Here is a 27,351-nt window from a genome sequence, read left to right on the forward strand (position 1 = left end):
TCCAACTCTCACATCCACACATGACCATTGGAAAAATCCAAACTTTGACTATACGGCCCTTTGTTGGCAAAGTACTGTCTCTGCTTTTTAGTATGCTGTTGGTCATAGCTTTCCTTCCAAGGAGTAAGCATCTTTTAATCTCATGGCTGCAGTCACCATCTGCAGTGATTTTGGAGCCCAAGAAAATAAAGTCTGTCACTGTTTTCATTGTTTCCCCATCTACTTGCCAGTGATGGGACCAGATGCCAAGATCTTAATTTTTTGAATGTTGAGTTTTTACTCAACAGCTTTTTCACTGTCCTCTTTCACTTTCATCAAGAGGCTTTTTAGTTCCTCTTCATGTTCTGCCGTAAGGGTGGTATCATCTGCATATCTGAGGTTATTGATATTTCTCCCGGAAATCTTGATTCCAGCTTGTGCTTCATCCGGCCCGGCATTTTGCATGATGTACTCTACATATAAGTTAAATAAGCAGGTATATGCACGCTAGCCTATCCTTTCCTCCCACCCCTCCCTCTTCTCCCCTGCCCTGGTCTATAGGTCCTTCTCTGTGTCTGCGTCTCCACTGCTGCCCTGCTAACACACTTGTCAGTGCTATCCTTCTAGATTCTGTGTATATGGTTAACTTGCTCTCTTCCTCCTTCTCCTCCCCCTCTTCTCCTCCCCCTTCACCCCTCCTCTCTCCCTCCAACTCCCCCATCCCCTTCCTCCACCCCACCCCATCCCTCCACCTTGGCCCCCTTCCCCCTCAGCACCTGGCTTTATATCTCTGGAGCCTGGCACAGGGTTTGGTACATAGTAGGCTTGCAACAAATGCTTGACTGAATGAATAGATGAAAGGGGCTTAGAGAGGTTCAGAACTTGCCCACATCACGTCGGTGGTGAGCATCCTTTGACACCACTGTTCTCCCCAAGGAGCTCTTCTCCCTACTTCACGTGCCCTCCATGGCTGCAGGGGCAGCATCGGCAGTGAGATTTCCAAACGGACGGGTGTGAGCTGGCCTCTGCTGGTTGCTTTGGATCCTCTCACCAATGTGAGCACCTGTTCTCTGTCCGCCTCTCCTCTCCTCTCCTCTCCTCTCCTCTCCCTCCTTCCCTTCTGGCTCCCCCCACCCTCAAGTGTTACCTTCTGGAGCACCTAATGACCCCTCTGGATGGGTCTGTTTGTTGTCGTATGTCACCCTGTGATGTGTGGCTTTTCCCTTGGTTGAGGAAATATGCTGAATGGGCCCTATGTCCCACCGGGGCTGCAGCCTGACTTAGACCCTCCAGCCGTGTTTGGGTTTCGCACACACTCTCAGAAACTTCTGTCCCCTTTGCTCTGTTCTCTCTGAGCAGCCACCATGTCGGGGACAGAAGGTGGTCTTCTGAGGCCTCAGTGCAGTGGTGTCTCCTCTTTCTCCTCCTCCAGTGACCCCTTGGGGGAAATAGAAGCCACTGTCCATGAGGGTCCTGTGGAAGGTGGTGGGGCTCAGGGTCAGGTTACAGCCCCACGAGAGACAGGGAAACGGGCAGGCCCTGGGGTGAGGACCAGTACGACGCTGAGTAACTGCATCCGCCTCCGACCGGGTGCCCCGTGGGGCCTGCTCAGGTTAAGAGAGAAAGGAAGTCGGGCCCACGAGCCTGGAGTGCAGTCCTACAGCAGCCACCGGGATACACAGAAGAGGGAGCTTTGTTCCCATGACTTAGTGACACCTTCCTCTCCTGCAGCTGATGGATTCAGAACTCCCTGCAGTGTGCTGATCAAATGTGTTTTCTGGGGAGCATAAGGAAAAAGGAAAGTGAAGTCATTCAGTCATGTCTGACTCTGCCACCCCACGGACTGTAGCCTACCAAGCTCCTCTGTCCATGGGATTTTCCAGGCAGGAATACTGGAGTGGGTTGCCATTTTCTTCTCCAGGGGATCTTCCCGACCCAGGGGTCGAACCCAGGCAGACGCTTTACCGTCTGAGCCACCAGGGAAGCCCCCCTGGGAAGAATAGTCACCTATATAAAAGCCCTTCCTGCATGGACTGGCTGCTGTGAGAGAAAAGTTGAGCTTGGATATGACCCTGGGGCCCGGTGCACGCCCAGGAGGAGTTCTGAGCCAGCACAACTCTGGAGACTCGTGGGGTTCTGCCAGGGAGCTTCTTGTCCTGCTCAGTGATGCTGTGCTGGGGATCCTGGGAGTTTGGGGTGCAGAAGCCTCTCCTGGGAGGTGACCCCTCGGTGTCCGCAGGTCTGGGCGATGGGCTGGCCACGGTAAGATGCCTAGACCTGAGCCTTCGGAAGCTGTGCCGCCCCTAGGCGACTTCCGCGGCTCCTCCTATTCAAGCGCAGCCCTGTTCTATATCTTCAAACCGCAGCAGCAGCACACTTAGGTATCAAAGCATCAGTGCCTGAGAAAGAGCAGAACCAGGCAGTGTATTTTCACCTGGTCCTGCGTGCCCTTGTTTGTGAAGCTGTGTGGTCTACACCAGAACCCAGCAGGTGCTGACTCTTCAGAGGCTGTGGACATTCCCCAGTTGCTCAGCTGTAACACAAGTCAGTTGGGCCTCATCATTTCTAAGGTACTTTTGCGTGTGTATGCTAAGTCGTTTCAGTCGTGTCCGACTTAGGGACTCCATGGACTGTAGCCCACCAGGCTCCTCTGTCCCCAGGACTCTCCAGGCAAGAATACTGGAGTGGGTTGCTGTGCCCTCCTCCAGGGGATCTCCCCGACCCAGGGATTGAACCCACATCTCTTAGACCCCTGCATTGACAGGCAAATTCTTTACCATTAGTGCTCCCTGGGAAGGAACTTTATAAAGTCCCTTAATTTTGAAGGGCCAGAGACTATGAGTGGTCACCCTCATGCTCTCTGTGAAGTGCTGGGCTCTGCCTACCAACTGTTGCCCAGAAGGCGGGAGACACAAGGTCCCAGGATGTCTGTCCCTTCCCTGGCCTCTCCTGAGCCCTCTCCCCCGGCCACCCTCTGGCCCCACCCTCCTTGGAGGCTCTGCAGGCCTCTGTGCAGACATCCGATGGCAGTGACGACAATAATATCCATCCTCTATGAATCTTTCAATCCAGAGGGACAGGCAGGGCATTTGTTATTATTTCCATTTGAAAGATGATGACATGAAATTGATAGAGGGCAGCCAGGATACAACACGTGGACTTTAATCCCAGGCTTCTGAAATTCTTCCCAAATCCATGCAAGAGGCCTGCTACTGGAGGCAGATCTTTATAAAGAAGAACATAACTTATTTTCCTTGTAGATCTCAGCCCCTTTGGGAACACTGATTCCCGTAAAATCTCTCATTGCAATGCAGTTTGCTTTGTTTCATTAAGGAAGTTCAAAAGGAAATAACTTTTTTAAAAAATCCAATAAATTTGAAGAGAGAGAATGTTGAATTGCATTTTGTCGGCTGTAGGGCCTCAAATACATTTCATTTCCTGAATGCACAATCTCAAATGTGTTTTATATTCTGACTACATATCCTGCTTTTAAATAATAACCAGGGACAGCCAAACCAATAGGCAAGTGATAATATGCTCATTGACAACTTGAAAGGTTCTTCCTGCCCACAAAAAGACTGTGTTTTCCTATTTCATGTTTCCCTAGAAATAACATAAGTTGGAACTGGTATCTCAGCTTTTCTCTCTAGTTATATTACATGATTAAATAAGGCTAGGGCCTCCTAGAAGGCCTCTTCGGCTTTGTTTTTCTTTCCTTTGAAAAATGGATGTGGGAGGGATTTCCCTGGTGGTCCAGTGGCTAAGACTCTGCCTGCCAATTTAGGAGGTCTGGGTTCGACCCCTGGTCAGGGAACTAGATCCCACATGCTGCAACTAAAAAGAGTTTTCTTGCAACTAAACGAGTAGTTTGCTGCAACTAAAAAGTAGTTTGCTGCAACTAAAAGAGTCAGTAAACTAAAGTTTACTTCAGTTCAGTTCAGTTGCTCAGTCATGTCCAGCTCTTTGCGACCCTATGAACTGCAGCATGCCAGGCCTCCCTGTCCATCACCAACTCCTGGAGTTCACTTAAACTCATGTCCATCGAGTCGGTGATGCCATCCAGCCATCTCATCCTCTGTTGTCCCCTTCTCCTCCTGCCCCCAATCCCTCCCAGCATCAGAGTCTTTTCCAATGAGTCAACTCTTCGCATGAGGTGGCCAAAGTACTGGAGTTTCAGCTTTAGTATCATTCCTTCCAGAGAACACCTAGGGCTGATCTCCTTTAGTGCAGCCAAGTAAACTAACTTTAAAAAATGCATGTGGGAAAAGTGTACCCCACAGAGATTGAAAGTTTTTGCAACCCCCGCCCCCACCACCCTGTGCAAACTTCCATTTGTAGATTTCTTGCCAAACACCAATGAGATGCAGTCTTATATATTTTACAGTATTTAAATAGCTCTAATTTTGTTGTCATAAGTAACTGATTTTTTTTTTCTAAAATTGGAATACAATAGATGTTTTTTCCTGTTTCATTTGCTTAACAGATGTTCATGATGCGTGAGCACTGAGGTGTTTGGAGAAGGAGGCATAGTGGAGGTGCCCTTTGGGGGATGCAGGATTTTAGCAGGAGAAAGAGGCAGGAAAGAATGGCATTAATAAAGGTATAGGCGGACAGTGCAGGCATTTTGGGGAAATGTTGAAGAGTCTGGGTTAATGATTATAGCTTAGTTATAGGGGATAATCCTGGAAAGCAGGTTGGGGTATAAGGGAAGCCAAGGTGTCTGTGCTCTCCCCAACAGCAGGGAGCAGTTGGAGGTTTTAGAATAATATTCGTGTGCACACTCAGTCTTGTCGACTCTTTGCAACCCCATGGACTGTAGCCTGCCATGCTCCTCTGTCCATGGAATTTTCCAGACAAGAATACTGGAGTCGGTTGCCATGCCCTCCTCCAGAGGATCTTCCCAACTCAGGAATCAAACCTGAGTCTCCTATGTCTCCTGCATTGGCAGATGGATTCTTTACTACTGAGCCACCTGGGAATCCCAATAGGGGAATAACATCCAGCGTGCGTGTTGCTCCAAAGCCTGAACCTTGCCCAGGCCATGAGTTCTCTGCTGCCTGGAGCAGCCCTGAGGGAGAGGGAGAGGGGCTGTGGAACTTGGCTGACCCAGCTAGCAGGGGCTGCCGAGCTTCAGCAACGAGGAGTGTGGTTGAGAAGAGATGAGATGAGGGAGGGGAAATGTGGGCAAGGAGAGGGTGGGACGGTCGGTGAGCAGCAGGGCTGCAAGATCGGGGGAGCAGGGAGGACACTGCAAGGCACAGGCCTGGTCCAGCACGCAGACTCGAGGCTGTAGATGTCAACAGTGTGTTCACTAACCCACGGGCCTCCTAGGATAGGGGCCACCTTCAGGCCACTGGCCCCTGCTCCCACGCTTGCCCACAGGGGCACTGGGCTCCCAGTGTTGCATCCAGCTCGCTTCTGATTCAATGCTTGGTGCCTCTGCAGGGGGGTGATGCAGGCAGGGTGGAGGTTCTGGTGGGGGTGGGTGGGCAGGGAGCACCTCTCAAGGTGCTGGCCTCTAGCACCATCGTCCTTATGTTGTGTCTCAGTCTGATCAGGCTGCTATAACAAAAATATTGTTGAATGTGTTAGTCGCTCAATCGTGTCTGACCCTTTGTAACCCCATGGACTGTATGTAGCCTGCCAGGTTCCTCTGTCTATGGAATTCTCCAGGCAAGAATACTGGAGTAGGTTGCCATTCCCTTCCCCAGGGGATCTTCCTGACCCAGGGGTGAAACCTGGGTCTCCCGCATTGCAGGCAGATTCTTTACCGTCTGAGCCGTACCGTAGAATGGTAACTTAGATACAGAAATCTATTGCTTACAGTTCTGAAGGCTAAGTAATGCAAGATCAAGGCTCCAGCAGATTTGGTGTCTGGCCAGCATCCGCTTCCTGGTTCTTTTTGCTCTGACCTCACACAGCGAAAGAGGTGAGAGCTGTCTGGATTCTCTTTTATAAGGGCGCTGACCCCATTTGTGAGGGCTCCATCCTCATGACTTAATCACCTCCCAAAGGAACGACCGCCAGATACCATCACACTGGGGTTTAGGTTTCAACACATGAACTTTGAGGGCAGATATACATGAAGTCTATAGCATGTTAGGTGGTGGATGGGCTTATGGATTGCTAAACTAGATAAGCTTTTCTGAAAACAGTGTTCTAGAATTTTAAAGCGGTGTTTTCACTAGGGGAAAAAAAAAAAAAACCCCAAAGGCGGTTTCAACACAAAACACAAACAAAGAAGCCTGAATCCTTGCTATTCATTATGCACCATGTACTCAAAAATGCATCTAATGATGATGAGTTAGACTTCTACTTTCTCATCCTAAAGCTCAAAATACATCTTGAATTAAATTTAAAATGCTTGAGTTCTCCATAGTCATTTTTGTAGACATGCTTGCAGGGAGTCAACATTTTGTGTATCGCTGCTGTGTGTGTGTAACTCTGAAATGTCCTCAGACAAGTATAAGCTAATGTTTCTTTCCACTGTTATTCTTAAGGGATCAGAGAATCTTTAAAAATGTTTTTCTCAGGATGAGCTCTATGTCTGCGTTATTGTTATAAACATTCTGTAGTAACCCACTAGTGTTTACACGGTTTCATTTTTATTTGAGTGTGACAGGTGGGTGTGCAATAGGTGTTTACTGAACATCTTAATATGAGATTTGCTTTAAGAACAAACTGCATTTATCAACATTATTCAGCAAACTTATGTGAACTCAAACTACACTAACATTCTTTTTATTTAATGTCTATAACATTCTTATGCCAGTAAAGGCTGTCCTTTGAGAAGACAAAACAAGTTTGGGCTTTCATCTTGCCTTCTTTTTTTCTCTCTCTTCACTCTCTCAGTACAAGATAAAAGAATGAAATGCCTGATGGCTTCTCACCAGTCAGGCAGCGTGTGGGTGGAGGGTGTTTTAAACATTCCCACTCACGACAGAGAGTGCCTGTGAGAGGGAAGAAAATGCACGGATCACCATGATGCTTATTGAATTGGAGCTGGTGTAGCCAGGAAGGGCTGCGACAAACACTTCTACCAGCCCAAAGACAAGGCCACATCGAAAAGCGCCTGTGGTCTTCTTGCTCCCAAAGCCCCTCTCTGTGTCTCCATTCTATCAAGTCTGTACCTTTCATGGGGCGTCCCTGGTGGCTTAGTGGTAGAGAATCCGCCTGTCAATGCAGGAGATGTGGGTTCAATGCCTGCGACGGGAAGATCCCCTGGAGAAGGAAATGGCTTCCCATTCCAGCATTCTTGTCTGGGAAATTGCATGGACAGAGGAGCCTGGCAGGCTACAGTCCATGAGGCTGCAAAAGAGTCACACACGACTTAGTGACTTAACGACAATAGCTGCTTCACAAACTTGTGTTAGTTTCTGCTGCACAGCAAAATGGATCAGCCATAAACATATGCACATCCCCTCCCTTTTGGACTGTTTCCTGTGTGATACAGTATGTTCTCATTAGTTATCTATTTTGCATATAGTATCAGTAGTATATATCCATGGGTCAGTCCCAATCTCCCAAGTCCTCCCACCCCAGATAATACAATTCTGATGTTTTAAGTCACCTGGGTTGTTGTACTTCCTTATGGCAGCCCTAGGAAATGAATACACATGCCAACTTGCACAAGCCTTCAAAGGGCTTCCTTTGACGCAGATCGCAGACACCAGACTCATTATCCTCTTTATCTGCCCTTCTTGTGAACACAGTGACATAAAATGTTTTGTGGGTATAGAAGTAGGGCGGTCTCGCCAAGCAGAAACCCATGGTTATTCTCCCTGCTGTGGGTAGGCTGGTAAGTGGAGAAAAGTTGCTGGGAGTCTGCCGCCATAAGAGAGACCAGACTACCAGGGGCCTTGGAGGGTTGGGGTCAGGCCAAGTAGGCATGGAAAGAAGCCAGAGTCTGCTCAGAATAGACTTGGAGAGAGAAGGAGTTATTGTTTAGTCACTAAGTCATGTCCGACTCTTGGTGATCTTATGGACTGTAGCTCGCCAGGCTCCTCTGTCTATGGGATTTCCCAGGCAAGAATACTCGAGTGGGTTGCCATTTCCTTCTCCAGGGGATCTTCCCGGCCCAGGGATCTAACCTGTGTTTCCTGCATTGCAGGCGGTTTCTTTACTGCTGAGTCATCACAGAAGCCCATTAAGAAAGAGACAGAGGGCAAAATACAGAATAACTTCATGACTTTGAACTTCAAGACTCTCTGGCTTTGAAAAATGATTCCTGGCTCTGGAGAGGGAGTATGATGACAGTAATGAGAAAAGTGGGAAGGAATTTCCATTTTAGGAACAATTGTGAGTTCTGTTGCCAACGTCATTAACTTCAGGAATTGGAAAGGGTGGAGTTCTTAGGTCTCCGGAAGTTCAGTAGTTGTAGAGAGCCTGAAAGGTGTGGATTTGAGAAGATGATGGGATTTAGGCATTCACGGATTATGAATGAGTTTTTACCACCCTGTGAGGAGTCCCCAAAAAGTATCTATGAATAGACTAACTGATGATGGGTCTGTTACCACTCCCTCACGTGTGGTATGGTCAGCATTATGGGCATAATTCACATTGTGCATGGGAATCCCAGGAGGGAGAAGTCAGAGGATTAGGTTCCAGTGGGCCCAGGGAAGCCTTCATCACATTTACAGGAGTTCTTGAATTTGGGGATTTGACCATTTGAGATTTGCGAGGCTCTCCTGATAGCACTGCCAGAAGGCCTCAGCCAAAGACAAAGCAGAGTCTGGGAGCATGTGGCTCATGAATTATGGGATCAGAGAGTCAGTGCCAGCGCTCATTTCCCAAATGTTCCCCCTCATTTGGGCAGATGAGGAATCTGTGTCTTGGTGTCTTGCCGCCAGTTATACCGGTGATAGTGAGTCACAATCAGAATCCAGTTTTTATGGCTCTTTCCACCATCCCAGTCAACAAACGTTTTAAAGTAATTGCCATGTGGCCAGTACTGGGAGACATAGTTTCTTCTTTTCCTAACCTAGAACCTCATCCAAGGGACAAAGCCAGTCTCCCAGAGTTTGTGTGGTGAAGACAAACTCAACAGCAGCTCAATAGAAGGCAAGTGACCCCTTACACCAGAAAACTCAGGAAGCTTGCCTATTTCCTCTCTATATCCTGGAATCATAATATTTGTCTTGTGTCCCGAGCTAGTGATATGAGAAAGCTTTGAGAGCTATAAAATGCACTGCTGTTGGAGAAGTATTATTAGCAATGAATGTTCAGAGAAGTGAGGAATTGGTGTAGACTTGAAGAGGCCGGCTGAATGCAGTGTTGGTAATGGGTAGTTTTGACAGAAGACATCTGGGACTGAGGCGGGTGCCAAGGATGAAAGACCATGAGCAGAGTCGGAAAAGTGTGAACTGGGGAGTATTTGGATCAGTTCATCAGTCTGACTGGGATGGGGAGTCACCATGCCTCTTCCAGCCAGTAGTTGAGGTCAAGTTTAAGTCAAAGCCACTTGAGGGACTTGAGGCGGAAAAGCACCATTATAGATATCACCATTGCACAGATGATTATTTTTTATTTGTGCAAGGTCTTTAAGGCACATTATCTCTGGAATCTCTTAACAAATGTCTGCCCCGCTGAGCATGGAGAAAAAATACATTACTGAAACAGATGTTAGCACTTTATCCATCCTCATTCTTGTCCTCCTCTGTTTATTTCTTTTACATGTATAAAACATCAAAATAAAAAGTAGAAAATTCAAATAAAGGTGGTAGTATATGCAAAAAACAGTGCCAAAACATCTGTTAATTTAAACCTAGGATTTTATTAATAGATTAAAGGTACCCATCACTTTTATCCGTGTTTACTTTGAGTTGACTTCAATGGCTATTAGGCAGGGACAGCTGGCCGGGCAGGTTTTGACCCCATCCGCTCAATGTTAATTCGATTCGCATGGGTTCTTAACTGCTTTGCTGAAATGGAACTGTGTATGACTCTGTTTTTGTCTGTGGCTAGATGATGTATTCAGTTCTGAAAACTTGAAGAAAAAAAAACAAAACAGAAAATGCTGACAACCTGCCCAATTTTAATCCCGTTTGCCCTCCTGCTCCTCATTAAAAAAAAAGCTCTTGCAGCTAAACTTTCCCTGGGGATCAAAAACACTTGGTGTGTGGGCACTGCTACGGGATCCTTGGCCAAAGAGCATTTAGTCAGTCAGGGCTGAGCTCTCCAGAGGCTTGGGTTACTGATGGGGGTCTTGAGGGAGGCTCACAGGATAAGAGTGGCATAAAATGCTGTGTGCCGTGTTGCATGATGGACTGGCTTTTCCTCACAGATCATCCTAAGCATACAAGTGACCACCTGCTTATGATGTTGGTGTGATATAATATTGAAGAAATACAGATTTATTTGAATTTTGCAACTCGTAAGTCTGCGGTTTTTAGGACACCAGTAGCTTCATTCAAGGGCTTTCCAGGTGGCTCAGTGGTAAAGAACCCACTTGCCAATGCAGGAGACATTAGGAACACAGGTTCAACCCCTGGATTGGGAAGCTTCCATGGAGGAGGAAATGGCAACCCACTCCAATATTCTTGCCTGGAAATCCCATGGACAGAGGAGCCTGGTGGGTTAGAGTCCATGGGGTTGCAAAGAGTTAGGTGCAACTGAGTGCACACACGCACACAGACACACACACCGATCCATTTATTCCTTCGACAAGTATTCAGTGAGGACTGGGCATTGTTCTAGGACCACGTGCTAGCAATGAAGACGACAGTCTCTGCTTTTAGTGGGCTTAAGGTCTAGTAGGGGTCACAGACTGCACATCCACAAATAGAGGTGTAATGCGATATCACAACTGTTGGGAGGAAATTCCAGAGGGGAAGACAAGAGACCACGACTTGGGGCAGATTAGGTTGTTTCGGAGAAATTGCTGGGGAAAGCGTCTTTGAAGAGGTGACACTGAGCAGCTATAGGGAAGAAGTGTGGGATTCAGACTAGAGGATGTGAGGGAAGGGCGTCCTAGGGAGAGGGGACAGGGAGAACAAAGACCCTGAGTGGGATGAACTTGGCCTGTTTGGGAATGGAAGAAGGTCATTGTGATCAGAGTGCTTTGAATGAAGGGGAAAGTGATAAAGATGACGCCAGAGTGATAACCAGAGGCCAGATCAGGGAGAGCCTTGTGGACCGTGGTGAGGATATTAGGTTTTGTTCTGAGTATAATGGGAAGTCATTAAAAAGAAATCACCCTAGCAGCTGTGTGGAGAGTGGAGTGTAGGGGAGCAGGAGGGGAAACGGGGAAACGCAGAAGCTACTACAAGAGTCCGGAGGACAGAGGAGGGCGGCCTTGATGGGGGCTGGTGATGGAGGAGATGAGGGGTAGTCGGGATGAGGAGTATTTCTATGGTTGACAGGATTTATTGGTGGAGGAATGTGGGGTGCGGTTACCTGGGAAACAGCTTTACTCGTATTCTCCAATTAGTGATGCCCACGGGCCACAGTCACTAGCCCCCACCCCATCGCCCTAGAGTGACTGTGATGCCCGGTAGCTGAGCCCATGGTCCCTACATGAAGCTGAAGAATGATCAAGCCTTAAATGGCTTTTGAAATTTTAAATAGAAGTTTACATTTTAAATATGTTTTCCGTGAAGAATAGAATAAAGACTTTGCTTGCTTTGTATCACCTTTTAAAAAACCTTTCCTTAGCAACCTTTCAAAACCACAGCAGATGTTTCTTAGAAAAATAAAGTAAATTGCGGTTTCCAGGAAGAAGAGACCCATTACGGTGGGCTCATTAAGAAGTTCATATTTAGTGTACTGGGAAGGCTGAGTTTAATTTACAGTTTCTTCTGCTGGGTAAGAATCCTAGACAGAATCAGGACAGCTAATGGTGAAAAGAAAGCAAATAATGAAAATTCAGATTTTTCTTTCCTCAGTTCTAGCATTTGAAATTTTAAATCTCAACTCAGTGTTGGGTGGACTCATTTTGGATTTCCTGTTTCCTTTTGTTCTGTTGTTATTCCTTCCTTCCTCCAAGGCTGATTATCAGATGTTTTTTCCCACTGCAAAAAATAATTCAACATACATTATATGGTTTCCAAATATTTCTAAGACAACTATGTAATTGCTTTAGGATACTTTCGTAAAAAAAAAAATGTGGAAAATTGAAATAATGTGATTTGCAAGGTATTAACCATTTCTTGATCTTTTTCTGAATAAATAATCATCCTGGGAATCTATTCTATTCTAAATTAGCTGTATCCTTGAATATTTTTTGTTCTTTAAGATTACATTGATAGCCTGCAATTAGATACATTTCATTGCACTAATGAAATGCAATAGTTATATATCTATATATATATTTTTAAGATTTTTTTGATGTGGACCATTTTTAACGTCTTTATTGAGTTTGTTATAGCATTGCTTCTTTTCTGTGTTTTGTTTGGCTGGAGGCATATGCAAGGATTGAAATTGCACCCCTTGCTTTGGAGGGTGAAGTCTTAACCACTGGACTGCCAGTGAAATACAGTCTTTAAGTGCTGATATTAAACCTGTGTTGGCTCTTGTTCTGGATCCACAAACACATGGAGTTAGAAAGAGTGTGTTCGTGTTCAGAGTGCTCCTCAGTGCCCAAAGCCAATATTGTTTTACCTGGAGATGCACAGTCAAGACCACCTCTGTGACTAGTTTTCTCATCTGTAGATCATGGATTTAGCTGTTCACTGGTTTGTAGCACTGATCGCAGTCTATCAGTGGTTGGTTTTATGATGAATCTGGTTTGGTAACAAGATCATCGTTCTTCGGCTTACATATGTTGCTCAGAGTCTCCTTGGTTGTTGAGAATATCATTTAATGAGGCTTTACTTTTCTCAAAGAGGAAAAGTATTTCCAGACTCCTTAGGGACACAGGGTTCTATTTTGGGCTGAAAGGAATTCTGAGACTAAGACTCAGCTGTTGACCACACGTGTTCAAGAACATGGGCCTTTATCAGCATCAGTCATTAACAAAGCACGGCTCATATTCATTGACCATTTAGTATGTGATGCTGTAAATCCACCCAACAGTCTTACAATATTCTTCTGGTGGCAGAGAGAGAAAATGAGACTCCCAGAGAATGAATGGCTCTCTCAGGGCCCATGGGAATTGTCAGCAGGACCAGAGTCCACACTGGGTGGAAAGGAGACTGCAGAGTTTGAGCCAGCATAATGCTTTCCTTTAGGATATATACACCCTGGAAGGGAAGACCAAGAAGGTAATTGTGTGAAGCTTCAAGAAGACAAGTCTATGTAAGCCAGGGCACCATGACTGAGTGTGAGTTGCCCACTTCGCCTGAGTGCTGAGAGACAGAGGGTAAGGGAGCCATCAGACTTTGGTGGCGTTAGTCAGCTCTTCCAGGAGATACCTCGAGTGGAGTTTAGTTGATAATAGCTATTCTGAATGGTCCTTTTTAGGAGGTTTCAAAGCTTGTGCTCCACAGTCCCAGGTTGCTGACTGTCATCCCTGCACCTGGTCCCCCCCTCCCATCAGTCACCAGTCCACTAATGTGGTGACAGTCAGGGGTATCAGTTCATCTACCCGACTCCACCTTTGGCTCTTGGTCTGCTCGCTACAGGTGTCAGAAACGCCATTCGTGGCTCATCGAGTTTTGTTGGTTTTGTTTGTTCGTTTTAAACCACGTAACTCGTATCAGGGTTCTTTTAGTTAAGGTAGTAGAAAGCCAGGTTTGAATCGGCTTAAGCAACAGGGAAGCGCATTGGTTTATATAACTTGGCTCCTAAAGATAGAGTGATTCAGTGTTGATTCATCTGGCAGTTTCAGCAACGCTATCAAAGACCCAGGTTTTTTCCATCTGTCTGCTCTGCTTCCACACAGACAACTTTATTCTTGATTGGTTCTCCTTGTGAGTGCAGGATGGCTGCTGGAAGCAGGTGGGTTTTCCCAGAAGTCTCCAGTAGTCCTCTCTTTGTATCGCCTTAGACTAGTTTCTTGTCTCCATTCCTGAACCAATCAATGCAAGAGGGGTGGGAGTCCCATAGATGATGTGTGGCTACCTTTTGAGCTGAGCTTAAATCCCAAAGCCATAGACTGCTGCTAACTGAGCAGCAGTAAGTTGAATGACTGCTGCGTCAGCAACAGGGTCCATTATACAAAGACTCAGAGCCGCCAGAGCTTTCTGATGTGTCCTATTTCCCCTCCTTCCAGGCAAGATTTGGGGCTGATGAATAGTTTGATAGGCACTGCTACAAAATGCATTGCCTAAAATTATTAGGAGCCAGGTGGTAGACAAAAACATCAAAACTTGCTCAGCCTCATTAGCAATCCAGGAAATGTAAATTAGGATCACAGTGACATACTACTTTACTCCCACAAGAATGTGAAGTGTTGGCGATGATGTGTGTGTGGGAACTGGGCCCTTCATGTCCTCCTGGTGGAAGTGTCATCTGGCACCATCATCACTCTGGGAGAGGAGACTGTACTGTCTTGTAAAGTGGAACATGCATGTACCGTTTGACTTAACAAAGGGAAATACACATTTATAGGTGTCAGTTCAGTTCAGTTCAGTCGTTCAGTCGTGTCCGACTCTTTGCGACCCCATGAATTGCAGCACGCCAGGCCTCCCTGTCCATCACCATCTCCCAGAGTTCACTCAAACTAACGTCCATGAAGTTGCCATCCAGCCATCTCATCCTCTGTCGTCCCCTTCTCCTCCTGCCCCCAATCCCTCCCAGCATCAGAGTCTTTTCCAATGAGTCAACTCTTCGCATGAGGTGGCCAAAGTACTGGAGTTTCAGCTTTAGCATCATTCCTTCCGAAGAACTCCCAGGGCTGATCTCCTTTAGAATGGACTGGTTGGATCTCCCTGTAGTCCAAGGGACTCTCAAGAGTCTTCTCTAATACCACAGTTCAAAAGCATCAATTCTTTGGCACTCAGCTTTCTTCACAGTCCAACTCTCACATCCATACATGACCACAGGATTAACCATAGCCTTGACTACACTGACCTTTGATGACGAAGTAATGTCTCTGCTTTTCAACATGCTATCTAGGTTGGTCATAACTTTTCTTCCAAGGAGTAAGCATCTTTTAATTTCATGGCTGCAGTCACCATCTGCAGTGATTTTGGAGCCCAAAAAGATAAAGTTTGACACTGTTTCCACTGTTTCCCCATCTATTTGCCATGAAGTGATGGGACCGGATGCCATGATCTTCGTTTTCTGAACATTGAGCTTTAAGCCAACGTTTTCACTCTCCTCTTTCACTTTCATCAAAAGGCTTTTTAGTTCCTCTTCACTTTCTGCCATAAGGGTGGTGTCATCTGCATATCTGAGCTTATTGATATTTCTCCCGGCAGTCTTGATTCCAGCTTGTGTTTCTTCCAGCCGAGCATTTCTCATGATGTACTCTGCATATAAGTTAAATAAGCAGGGTGACAATATACAGCCTTGACGTACACCTTTTCCTATTTGGAACCAGTCTGTTGCTCCATGTCCAGTGTTGCTTCCTGACCTGCATACAGGTTTCTCAAGAGGCAGGTCAGGTGGTCTGGTATTCCCATCTCTTTCAGAATTGTCCACAGTTTATTGTGATCCACACAGTCAAAGGCTTTGGCATATAAAGCAGAAATAGGTGTATATACCAGGAAAAAATGTGCAATTCCTCCAAGAGACATGTTTGAAAATATTCATTACAATACTGGTTGTAATAGCAAAAAAAAAAAACAAAAACAAAAACTTGAAACCAATCTCAATGTCCCAGAACAGAACAACAAAATGCAACGGTGGTATGTTCACACAAAGGATTATTATACAGCAGTGGAAAATGAAGAAACTACAGCTGCATTTGGCAACATGGATATATCTTAAAAGCTTAATATTTAATTTAGAAAAGCAAGTTGCCAAAGATTACCTACAGTGAAATACCATGCTTAGCAAACTCAAAAGCAAGTAGATTTAAGCAGTACATTGTTAGGATATATCCATATGTGGTGAAACTATGTTGGAGAGCAAGGGTTGTTCTCTAAGGAGGGGTAGTTGTGAAGGTGAGATGCAGGCAGAACACAAAGTTGACCTCCAGTGGCACTGATAATGAGAGCTGATCTTTAGTCTAGTGACATAAACTGGGGTGTTTTATTTGGGGCTTCATAACTATGGATGTGAGAGTTGGACTGTGAAGAAGGCTGAGTGCCGAAGAATTGATGCTTTTGAACTGTGGTGTTGGAGAAGACTCCTGAGAGTCCCTTGGACTGCAAGGAGATCCAACCAGTCCATTCTGAGGGAGATCAGCCCTGGGAGCTCTTTGGAAGGAATGATGCTAAAGCTGAAACTCCAGTACTTTGGCCACCTGATGCGAAGAGTTAACTCATTGGAAAAGACTCTGATGCTGGGAGGGATTGGGGGCAGGAGGAGAAGGGGACGACAGGGGATGAGATGGCTGGATGGCATCACTGACTCGATGGACGTGAGTCTGAGTGAACTCCAGGAGATGGTGATGTACAGGGAGGCCTGGCGTGCTGCAATTCATGGGGTCGCAAAGAGTCAGACACGGCTGAGCGACTGAACTGAACTGAACTGAAGATTTTTTTTTATTGAGATATAGCTGATTTACAATGTTGTGTTAGCTTCAGGTGTATAGGAAAGTGATTCATTTTTAGATATCTATTCTTTTTTAGATTCGTTTCCATTATAGTTTATTACAAGATATTACGTATATTTCCCTGTGCTATATAGTTAGGTCTTTGTTGGTTATCTCATAACTTTCTTTCTATCCATCTCTCTATATTTCTACATGTCAACTATTACATAATAATTTTAAACATATTAGCTCCTGAGCGCTTAAGCAAATGTGATTGGTTGCAGAAGAGTGACAAAGTAACATGATTCTTGTAAAAGGAGGCCACATCTGATGAATCAATTAATGTTCCATGAGGGAACGAGCCATTGTATGGCTGGGGAAACCAGCAGCTGTCATCTATTTGGAAAAGACTTTGGTTGAAGACTATCATAAGTCAAGGTATATAAAGTTATTGAAGTCCCGACATCGTTGTAGGTTGGGGAAATATTTACTCACAGTTAGGGAGGCAAGGATCAGAAGTGAAAAATAAATAAAGGCATTGTTTTTAGAAAGGAGGAGTAAACGAGCCTTCCTCTGTGGTGGCCAATCAACCTTTGCCATATAAGACTTTTTTTTGGCCACGCCAGATGGCATGTGGGATCTTGGTTTCCTGACCTGGGATCGAACCTGCATCCCTTGCATAAGAAGCATGGAAGCTTGACCACCGGACAGCCAGGAAAGTCCCACCTTGTAAGATATTTTTAACGAATGATTTGAAGGAGTGATGTGCAGGCAGGAGAATCCTTTGGATAGAGGGGGTACTGAGTACAGCCTGGGAAAACCCTGAGCGAGTGAAATTTAAACTCAAGACTAGGGCCTGTGTGGCTCCAAAATAGAGCAGGTGAGCTTTCGTGCAGACAGCTCATTTCCACTTCTCGTTCAGTTCTCCCCGGGGTGTCAATGTTCGGTGAGAAGACACTGTCGCTCTTGTGGTGAACGGCTTTTGCCAACTTAGCCTCAGAGAATATCCTGTCCTAGACTCTCTCAATGGTTAAATAACAGGTTCTGTTTCTCGTGAGGGCGGGTCTTTTGATGTCATTCACTTGATTCAGTACAGTCTTTCCATCTCCCTCTAGCAACTGCCTTTGTCTCCCTCAACACAAAGTCTAACCACGAGTGTCTCCACTGGACAAGTGTTTTTTTATCAACCTTTCTCTCAATGTCCCCATGAGTAAAAGGAGAAGGTTGAACTAGATGCCGTCTTTTTTTCTTAGAAAAAAATCGAAGTTTAATAACGTGTAAATGGAGAGACCAAGAAAAACTGAGAAACTCCCGAACTAGATGAGTTCTGAGGTCACTTGGAAATCCAAGCTTCTGTGACTCTGGGAATCTCTGTGTCAAGGGCCACATGTCCCCAGCGCCCCGCCTCTCCAGAGTCAACACTAAGTTGATGTCACTTGTTCTGCCCCTGCCCTTTGTGCTTCCGATAACGCAGACCTCTGTCATTCCCTGCAAATGTTATTTCTCATTCGTTTTAGTTAATATTCCAGGTCCCTCTCCCTGAACCACGCGATGACAAGCCCGATCTTTGCAAAATCTTTTCCAGATTTATATTAGATATAGAACTTAGATGGAGGCGTGAACAAGCCCATCAACTTTAGGGAGCCTTCATCTGCTCACTATGTGAAACTTATCAATGGATGAGTTCTACTGGGGTCCAGGGGAATGTCAGTGTGAGCCACTGTCAGCAGCAAAGGAAAATAATCCTTCAGGGTATCGGGTAGTAGACACCACTGTGCTTCCACAAGGCCCCCCAGACAGCTGTCTGTCCACCAGAGGGAAGGAGGCACCTAGGACAGCAGAGGGCTGGCTTGTCCTGAGCTTCCTGTCCTCGGTGTCCACAGTCCCGCAGACTTGAGGCTTGGGTGGCCACACCAGCTTGTGTCAGCTTGCTGGTGAGCTCTCTTCCTTCACCCACGTGTAACGTGGCCCCTCAGTGCTTGACGATCTCACCTCTTCCAGAACTTTCTCCTCTAGGCTTTCCGCTGCTGCTGCTCTCTCGGGTTCTTCTTTTATTTTCTGAACACTCTTTCATAGTCACTGTTCTTTCTTGGCCTGTCTTCCAAAGTTCGCTGTTTCCAGGGCTCTGCCACTGGCCTGCTCTGCAGTCTGCCGAAGAAGAAGCACATGTGGGCAGATGGGTGTAGCAGGAAGCAGAGGGTCACCGGGGACAATAGGCTTGTGCAAACCGCAGCGGGCACAGCCGCTGTGTGACCCAGCGCCTCGCCCGGCAACCATGTACGGCCCTCGGGCCCCAGTTTCCAGCAGCGTCCCTCCTCCTTGGAAACCACCGGCCCTTCAGTGGCTTCAGCTTTACGTGTTCTGCCTATGATTTTGCCATTTCCTTTTGATTTTTCCGCCCTCTTTTTAGGATTGAAAAAATTAATGATATAAATGATTGTAAAAATGTAATCAGAACTTACCTTTGTGATCTAGAAATCAAGTCATGGAAAGTAACTGGCTGCAACTCCACTCTTGCCAACCCCAGTCTTCATCTCAGATCCGAGGCCTCAGTGTCGTCTAAATCTACTTGTAAAGTTCAGATCTTTTTTGTGAGTGAGTCCCAGAGTCACACTGTGGGGACAAAACAGCCTTGATTGCTCACTTCACATTTCTTTCTGGATGGTAGTTCCCATTACTGCTGAGGTCGGACGGAATTTTAAGGTATAAAGTAAACAAAGGAATCACCCTGGGCCAGGTATTTCTCTCTTAATATATTTGCTTCCTGGTGTCATTTTCTATGATACAGAGCAAATCATTCTGCTTGGCATGGAGTGGTGGGGTGGAGTAAAATAAATGTTAGTGAGTAGAAAGCAAAAGTTGCTCAGTCTTGTCTGATTCTTTTTAATCCCACGGACTAATACAGTCCATGGAATTCTCCAGGCCAGAATCCTGGAGTGGGTAGCCTTTCCCTTCTCCAGGGGATCTTCCCAACCCAGGGATCGAATCCAGGTCTCCTGCATTGCAGGCAGATTCTTTACCAGCTGAGCCACAAAGGAAGCCCAAGGGTACTGGAATGGGTAGCCTATCCCTTCTCCAGTGGATCTTCCCAACCCAGGGATCGAACCGGGGTCTCCTGCACTGCAGGTGGATTCTTTACCAACTGAGCTATCAGGGAAGCCCTAGTGAGTAGAGGGGAAGAGAAATTTCATGTGACAGGACATCCGCTAGCAAGTATGGTAAATGTCCAGCAGATTTCATTTCCATGTTTGTTCAGCACACGTGTCGCGTGCCCTAACTTCTTTACATCTTGTGATGTTCTAGAGGACCCGTGTACGTGTGTTCAGTGTAGCACTTAGAACAGTGCCATGCGTGCTTGCTAAGTCACTTCAGTCTTGTCCAGCTCTTTGCCACCCAATGGACTATAAGCCTGCCAGGCTCCTCTGTCCGTGGGATTCTCCAGGCAAGAATACTGGAGTTAGTTGCCATGCTATCTTCCAGGGGATCTTCCCGACCCAAGGATCAAACAGGTGTCACCTGGGTCTCCGGCATTGCAGATGGATTCTTTACTGCTGAGCCACTGGGGAAGCCCAGAACAATGCCGTAAGCAAATGCTACTTCGGTAATGTTTGTGCAGTTGATTGTATTCATAGTAACTGGTAGACAAGGTGTTTGTTGTACCTGTTAGTGGTCTTAATTTATTAGACGCAGATGCACACACCATGTGCTCTAGGTGTGGAGGTGATGAACAGGAGCGATTCAAAGGTGGTGATAACCTGCATTGAGGAGGACAGTGATCAGCACTACTGTAAGTGCATTATTTGTATTAAACATTGCCCAATACCCTCCTGCATAGGTCTGACACTTATCTTCATTTTAGAATTGATGAAACTCAAGCAGAGGGAGGTTAGGGAACTTGAAGTCACGCAGCAAGTAAGCTGGAGAAGGCAATGGCACCCCACTCCAGTATTCTTGCCTGGAAAACCCCATGGACGGAGGAGCCTGGTAGGCTGCAGTCCATGGGGTCGCAAAGAGTCGGACATGACCAAGCGACTTCATTTTCACGCATTGGAGAAGGAAATGGCAACCCACTGCAGTGTTCTTGCCTGGAGAATCCCAGGGACGGGGGAGCCTGGTGGGCTGCCATTTATGGGGTCTCACAGAGTTGGACATGACTGGAGCGACTTAGCAGCAGCAGCAGCAGCAAGTAAGCGTGGAGCCGGGATTTAGCACAGTTACCCTGATGCAGGAGGCTTCCCTGTTGGCTCAGCGGTAAAGAACCTGCCTGCCAATGCAGAAGACACAGGTTTGATCCCTGGGTCAGGAAGATCCCCTGGAGAAGGAAATGGAAACCCACTCCGGTATTCTCGGGTGGGAAATCCTATGGACAGAGGAGCCTGGCGGGCTGTGGTCCATGGGGTTGCAAAGAGTCAGGCGCAACCTAGTGACTAAATACCACCCCGAACCAGGGCCCACACCCCTGGCCACCCGGCCGCCAGGGGGCTCCCTGCCAGGCTGACTTGCCCACCCAAGAGCCCCTCGTTAGCCTGTGGCCGCCTGGACCTATGCAGTCTTGCAGTTCTGCTCTGGGTTTTGGCTGTTTCCCTCAGGATTTTTACAGTTCATCCTGGCACGACATTTCTGTACCACATAGAAGATAGTCTGTGGCTTCAAACACATTCAGACACACACCGTGGGCTGCTTTGGGGAAAGAGCGGTAATAAATACATCACTTATTTTGATGTGGGTGGACTTGTTGGGACAGATCAAAATACATCTGTCTTTCAGCATGCGTATTTTCTGATTTCTGCACTCATCAGAGTACAGGGTTCGGGAGTTCCCTGGGAGTCCAGTGGTTAGGACTCTGTGCTTCCACTGCAGGGGACACAGTTTCAATGTCAGGGAATTAAGATCCTGCAAGCCAAGAGGCAAAAAAAACCAAAACAGCGAACAGAGGATTCAACAACGCTAAATATTCTTCAAGCCATATTGTCGTCATTATTGAGGAGTTACGTATTTTACATATTACAGTTAAATACTTGTCCTAACCCCAGGAAATGCCTGTGTTTCTGCCTTTATATACAGTTAGTATTTCACTGTCAAGACAGAAAGCTCAAAAGAACCCAGAAGAGAGACAAAATCCTAGTATTCGGCACACTGAACGAGGCATGTGTGTAACTGTCATAACACTGATGTTTTATTTTCTGAAATAAAGCTTATACAGCCCGTCATTAAATAATGTATCCGCTTCTAAATCAGGCATAGTTGATGCTGTTATTCTTAAGGAGATTCTTTAGTGGAGGACACCAGGGGAGCTGGCCCCCCCTTGTCTGTTACATCTTGCTGTTAAGCACAGATTGCTCTTAATAGCTTACTGCTCTCTGTAAGATGAAAACAAAATTGACTGTTCAGCACCATTCGCCTTCTCTTAGTGTCTACCATTAGCTTCCGTGAACGTGCACTAAAGTCTCAGGAACCGCCTATAGAAAAGATGTCTCACAGCTGCCAGTAAAGCCAGCGTCGGTCGTTTAAAGAGTCAGGGTCAGATCTGATGGTAATTCAGCCCTTTCTGAATGTTCACACCATTACCTTAGCTGTTATTGCTCCCAATTACAATCTGTGTCCCATTTGAGATTCTGTCAGTGAAAGCACTCACGGCTCGTTTTGCCTTTTGCTATTTATTATTTAGTGGCTTCCCAGGTGGCGCTAGTGGTTAACAACCCATCTGCCAATGCAGGAGACATAAGAGATTGTGGGTTTGATCCCTGCATCAGGAAGATCCCCTGGAGGAGGGCATGGCAACCCACTCCAGTATTCTTGCCTGGAGAATCCCATGGACAGAGGAGCCTGGTGGGCTACAGTCCACAGTGTCGCACAGACTTGGACACAACTGAAGTGACTTAGCATGCACATTTATTATTTACACTGTGCTGGGTACCTCACTAAATGCCATACATATTAACTTCATCCAGTCTTCATTGTTACTATTGTAGCATCATAGTATTTGTATATTATATACTGTGTTATCATTATATATAATCACTATTGGTTTTGTTTTACAAATTAAGAACCTGAGGTTAAGAGAGTTTAGGCAACTTGCGTGAGTCACACAGCTAGTGATGGAATACGAGCTCAGAATCTAGGCCTTCTCTGATCTGAAATTGTCTCCTTACCCACCCATCATAGATCTGGAAGAGAACTCAGAAGCGTCAGTTTCCAGCCCCTCATTTTATGGACGAGCACTCGTGGCTCAGAGAAGAGCAATGTGCCCAGGGTCTCGCTCGTGTAAGTGTTGTAAGACCCCACACCCTTCCCACTGTGTCACTTGATGTCACAGTCCTTGCCCTTCTCTGACGGCAGCTGATGACTCCCATCAGTCTTCCTAACTGAGTTTGCTTCTCCAGAACTGGCTGTGTCTGCAGGAACAAAAGGAGTTGAGTTTTCATTGGGAAGTGCAGAAAATACAGCTTCAGAGATTAAAAGAAAAAAACAACAACTGGGATGTGGCATATTGAAGGCAAGCGAGTGTAAGTGGATTCTGGGCTCTTCCTCTGGGAGCCCATGGCTGTTAGGCTGGCACTGGCTGCAGCTGCCCTCCCCTCTCAGGGTCCAGCAGGGAGTCACTGCCCCTATGCAAGGAGGTCTCCCTGCTCCCTCTGTGGGGGTTTCCATCTCTATGGTCAGAATGCTGGCATGACGTGACTTTCCTCTTTCCGTACCTCTGGTCACTTTCACCTGTGCTTACAGTGAGCTGTGCAAAGAGCAGACCCTGGATTCCCTGCTGTGGCTGCTGTGGCTTTGGTCTTCCTGGAGGGGGAGGCAGGGGTTAAAGGGCTTTGTTTTACGGGATAGGACAGCTCTGTATAATCAAAGTTATAGTTTTTCCAGTATTCATGTACAGATGTGAGATTTGGATCATAAAGTATTGATGCTTTCGAACTGTGATGCTGGAGAAGACTGTTGAGAGTCCCTCGGACTGCAAGGAGATCAAACCAGTCAATCCTAAAGGAAATCAACCCTGAATATTCATTGGAAGAACTTGTTGCTGAAGCTGAAGCTCCAATACTTTGGCCACCTGATGTCAAGAGCTGACTCATTGGAAAAGACCCTGATGCCGGAAGATTGAAGGCAGGAGGAGAAGGGGACGACAGAGGCTGAGATGGTTGGGTGGCATCACTTACTCAATGGACATAAATTTGAGCAAGCTCCAGGAGATAGTGGAGGACAGAGGAGCCTGGCATGCTGCCGTCCATGGGGTTGCAAAGAGTTGGATGCGACTTAGTGACCGAACAACAATGACAACACAGCAGAAATATCCTTGGATGAGCCTGTTGTTTAATATTCAGATCTCACTGAGAGGTTGGACTGGAAAGGATGCCAGGACCCCAGTGTGATACTTTGTCTCTCTGTGTGTTAGTGGATAGGGGAACCGAGGAGCGATCTGTGACAAATGTCACACTACTCGAAGGAACCCCTGAGGCTAGGCACAGCCCCCTGACTCTGGCTGTTTGAGTCCTGAAGCCTCTTGACCACTGAAAAGTCTCCCTGGACCTGACCTTGGGAAGGCTGACGAGCCTCTGCTCCCAAGGGGCAGTGGGGAGTGGCCACCTAGGATACAAGCACCGGACACACGCCTTGAGTCACCAGTTCCAGGTGGATGGGAGTGTCGGCGCGGGGCTCTGTGCTCTGGTGACGTCTCCACTGTCCAGGGTCTGGTTCTTGAGCCTGGCAGGTCCAGGAGCTCCCCATTGTCACTGTTTTCAGCAGCATTTGCATCCGGGGCCTCTCAGGTGTCTGTGGTATCAGAAAGATGCCTGTCGATTTAGTGTGACCGTTTTATAAGGACAGAATGTCCTTCTCACCTCTCCAGTGTGTCCCAGGCTAGGGACACTGAACGGATGGTTGGAAGGCAGTTGGGCAAGTGAGCAGTGAGAGCGAAGGGAGAGATGACCTTACTTGACGTGTCATCCGAGAATGGTGAGGCCCGATGACCCCCTCCATTGAACACAGCTCTGCTGACCAGAATATTGCCAGCCTCCTGATGGACCAAGAGGCACAAACACTGCAGACTTCCTCTCTGCATCTCTTTCACTGTTTTTTTGAGCCGAGCACTGAGTGCACTCTGGCTGACGTGATTATAATCTCAGTTAGGCTTTCTTTTCTGAGCTCGGGCCAAATCACACACAGTAAACGGAGAGCACCCCAAGCTTCTTAGCTGTCCTTTTTCAGACAGTCTCCGGAGTGACTTCCAGAGTTGCCTGCTAGCACCAGCTGCATGTACGAATAGATGTACATATGCATGATGGAGAAGGAAATGGCACCCACTCCAGTGTTCTTGCCTGGAGAATCCCTGGGACGGGGGAGCCTGGTGGGCTGCCCTCTATGGAGTCGCACAGAGTCGGACACGACTGAAGTGACTTAGTAGTAGTAGTAGTAGTATGCATTTTGAAGTAAACATTTGATCAAAATACAGGCAGGAAAGTGCAAAATTATAAGCACAGCTCAGTAAAAGTTATGGGGTCATAGAGCAGCCCTCAGAGCAAGAATACTGTCCGCATCCCACAAGCCCCCTTCCTGTCCCCCTAAGCCACTGTGTTCTCAAGAGGGACTGCTGTCCTGCAGGCGCGCTACGTTGCTTCAGTCTTGTCTGACCCTTTGCGACCCCATGGACTGTAGCCCACCAGGCTCCTCTGTCCATGAGATTCTCCAGGCAAGAGTACTGAAGTGGGTAGCCATTTCCTTCTCCAACAACTGTCCTGCCCTCTAATAAATCATAGGTTTAATTTTGCTTGTTTTGAGCTTCATATAAAGGAAACTCCCAGTGTACTCTTTTTGCTCAACATCATATTGTAATTATGTCCGTGTGTTGCATTGGGTACATTGATATCCTTACTGTACAGTGATATATAACTTATGAATACATCCTGCTATGGATGTGCTTGTAGTGTTGCTGTGAACATTTTGTGCAGGCTTCTGGCACAGATCAACGATATTTTGAATCTATCTAAGTTTGCTCTTAAAATAATTTTGTCCGAGTTCTGGGAGCATGTTCCCGTCACCCCTGTGGACAGGCAACAGTACTCTGAGTGCCCGTCTCTGCCGTACCATGGTGCCAAATGTGGGCCTGGCCTATCTTCTCCACCCAGACTATTAATCCATGTACTAAGTAATTTGTAATTATTTAAAAAATTTTTTGTTTTATGATGTGATTTTGTTTATTTACATATTTATTTATTTTTTGGCTGTGCTGTGTGACATGCAGGATCTTAGTTCCCCCACCAGGGATGGAACCCTTACCCCCTGCATTGGAAGGTGGGAGAGAGTCTTAACCATTGGACCACCAGGGAAGCCCCAATCCATAATTATTAGTTAAATGAATGTTTTGATGAGAGAATGGGACCTAAAATATTGGGCTGCCATAAAAAATGAAAATTAAGGCTTTGGCCTTCCCTGGTGGCTCAGACGGTAAAGAATCCACCTGCAATGCAGGAGACCTGGGTTTGATCCCTGAGTTCAATCCCTGAATCGGAAAGATCCCCTGGAGGAGGGCATGGCAACCCACTCCGGTATTCTTGCCTAGAGAATCCCATGGACAGAGGAGCCCGGCAGGCTACAGTCTCTGGGGCCGCAAAGAGTCAGACATGACTGAGCGATCAACACATTTGTGTTTGACCATTGCCACATTCCACCAGCAATAGGAAGGGTGCAAGAAAGGCGGAATCAGGGAGAAAAAAGGTCAGGTCTGAAGTGCAACAGGGCAAGAGGACTGAGAGGCTAGCAGATGCAGAGGCTCTATGGGCCGTCCTGGGAGCGTGTGAGTCACCAGACACAGGGAGGAGATGCGTGGAGCTGATAAATGTCTCAGCCCCTGCAGGTGCAACATCATCTTCCAGAAGAAACCTGCGCCCCACGCCCACCCCATCTGCCCAACACAGACCAGAAGATGGTGGTGCTGGGCAGGAGGGGGGTGGCAGGGCTTCCTTTGCTTTCCTTTCTGAAAGCTCCAGCAATGTTGTGAGAGTGCACACCCACAGACCCGCGTGGAGGGCACAGGGGTCATTTGCAGCCAGGAAGCAGCGGTCCCCGGTCACCTGGCCGTGGCACCGACATGACCGTGGGGCCCAGGCAAGGCCTCATGCATCACAGGGATCTTCGTCGCCTCGAACACCATGTCACTGAGCCCTTCCTCAGGAAACCGTGAGCCAAGAACAGTTCCCCCAAAGCGGGGGACTGGCGGCTTTCCAGCCAATGTGATAGGGGAGGGTTGCACCCCAAAGGCCCGTCTCCCTCTAAAAGACCCCCAGAGCAGTCAGCCGTATGGTGCATCTTGAAACTCAGCCAGATACACCCAAAACAGTGACCTCTGACCCTAAGGTTCACACCTGAACCAAGAGTCCATTCGGGGGTTGGGTGCACCCGTGGTACCTCACCCTACATCCTTCAGCCACAGAGCCACCTACAGCCTTGGCACTTAGTACATTTCAGAAGCAGTGCTGGCATTTGATTTTCCTTTTTTATTTTTCAAGAAGATAATGTCATCACCTCGAGAGGAGAGAGTTGTTTTTTTTTAAAGGCTGCTGTGAGCAATGCCTGTGTTTGTCATCAAAGCCCCCATGCTGGCCACAGTGTGAGCTGACAGGTGAGCAGCACTGGATCAGTACGAAAAGCTGTCACCTGTGACAACTTGTAAAGGTGTCTGTGTACGTGTGTGTGTGCACGCGTGTGCACCCGCATGCATGTGTTGTGCACGCATGTATATGCATGTGTACACACACCCGAGCACTCATGGTTGTGGACACACCGTCTGCAGGAAGCTGTGGGGCAGGCGGACGGGGGTCAGTGACCTTGCTGCTTCCGCACACACAGCAGGCTGC

At 47.0% G+C, this 27,351-nt stretch overlaps 1 protein-coding gene across 1 annotated transcript in view; it reads left to right on the forward strand.

The window, feature by feature from the left end:
• Nucleotides 1-27,351, forward strand: part of ZDHHC14 (zinc finger DHHC-type palmitoyltransferase 14) — a 288,112-nt gene that overhangs the window by 118,984 nt on the left and 141,777 nt on the right. The window lies entirely within an intron of this gene.

This window comes from Budorcas taxicolor, chromosome 9 (genome assembly GCF_023091745.1).
Source record: "Budorcas taxicolor isolate Tak-1 chromosome 9, Takin1.1, whole genome shotgun sequence".
NCBI lineage: Eukaryota > Metazoa > Chordata > Mammalia > Artiodactyla > Bovidae > Budorcas > Budorcas taxicolor.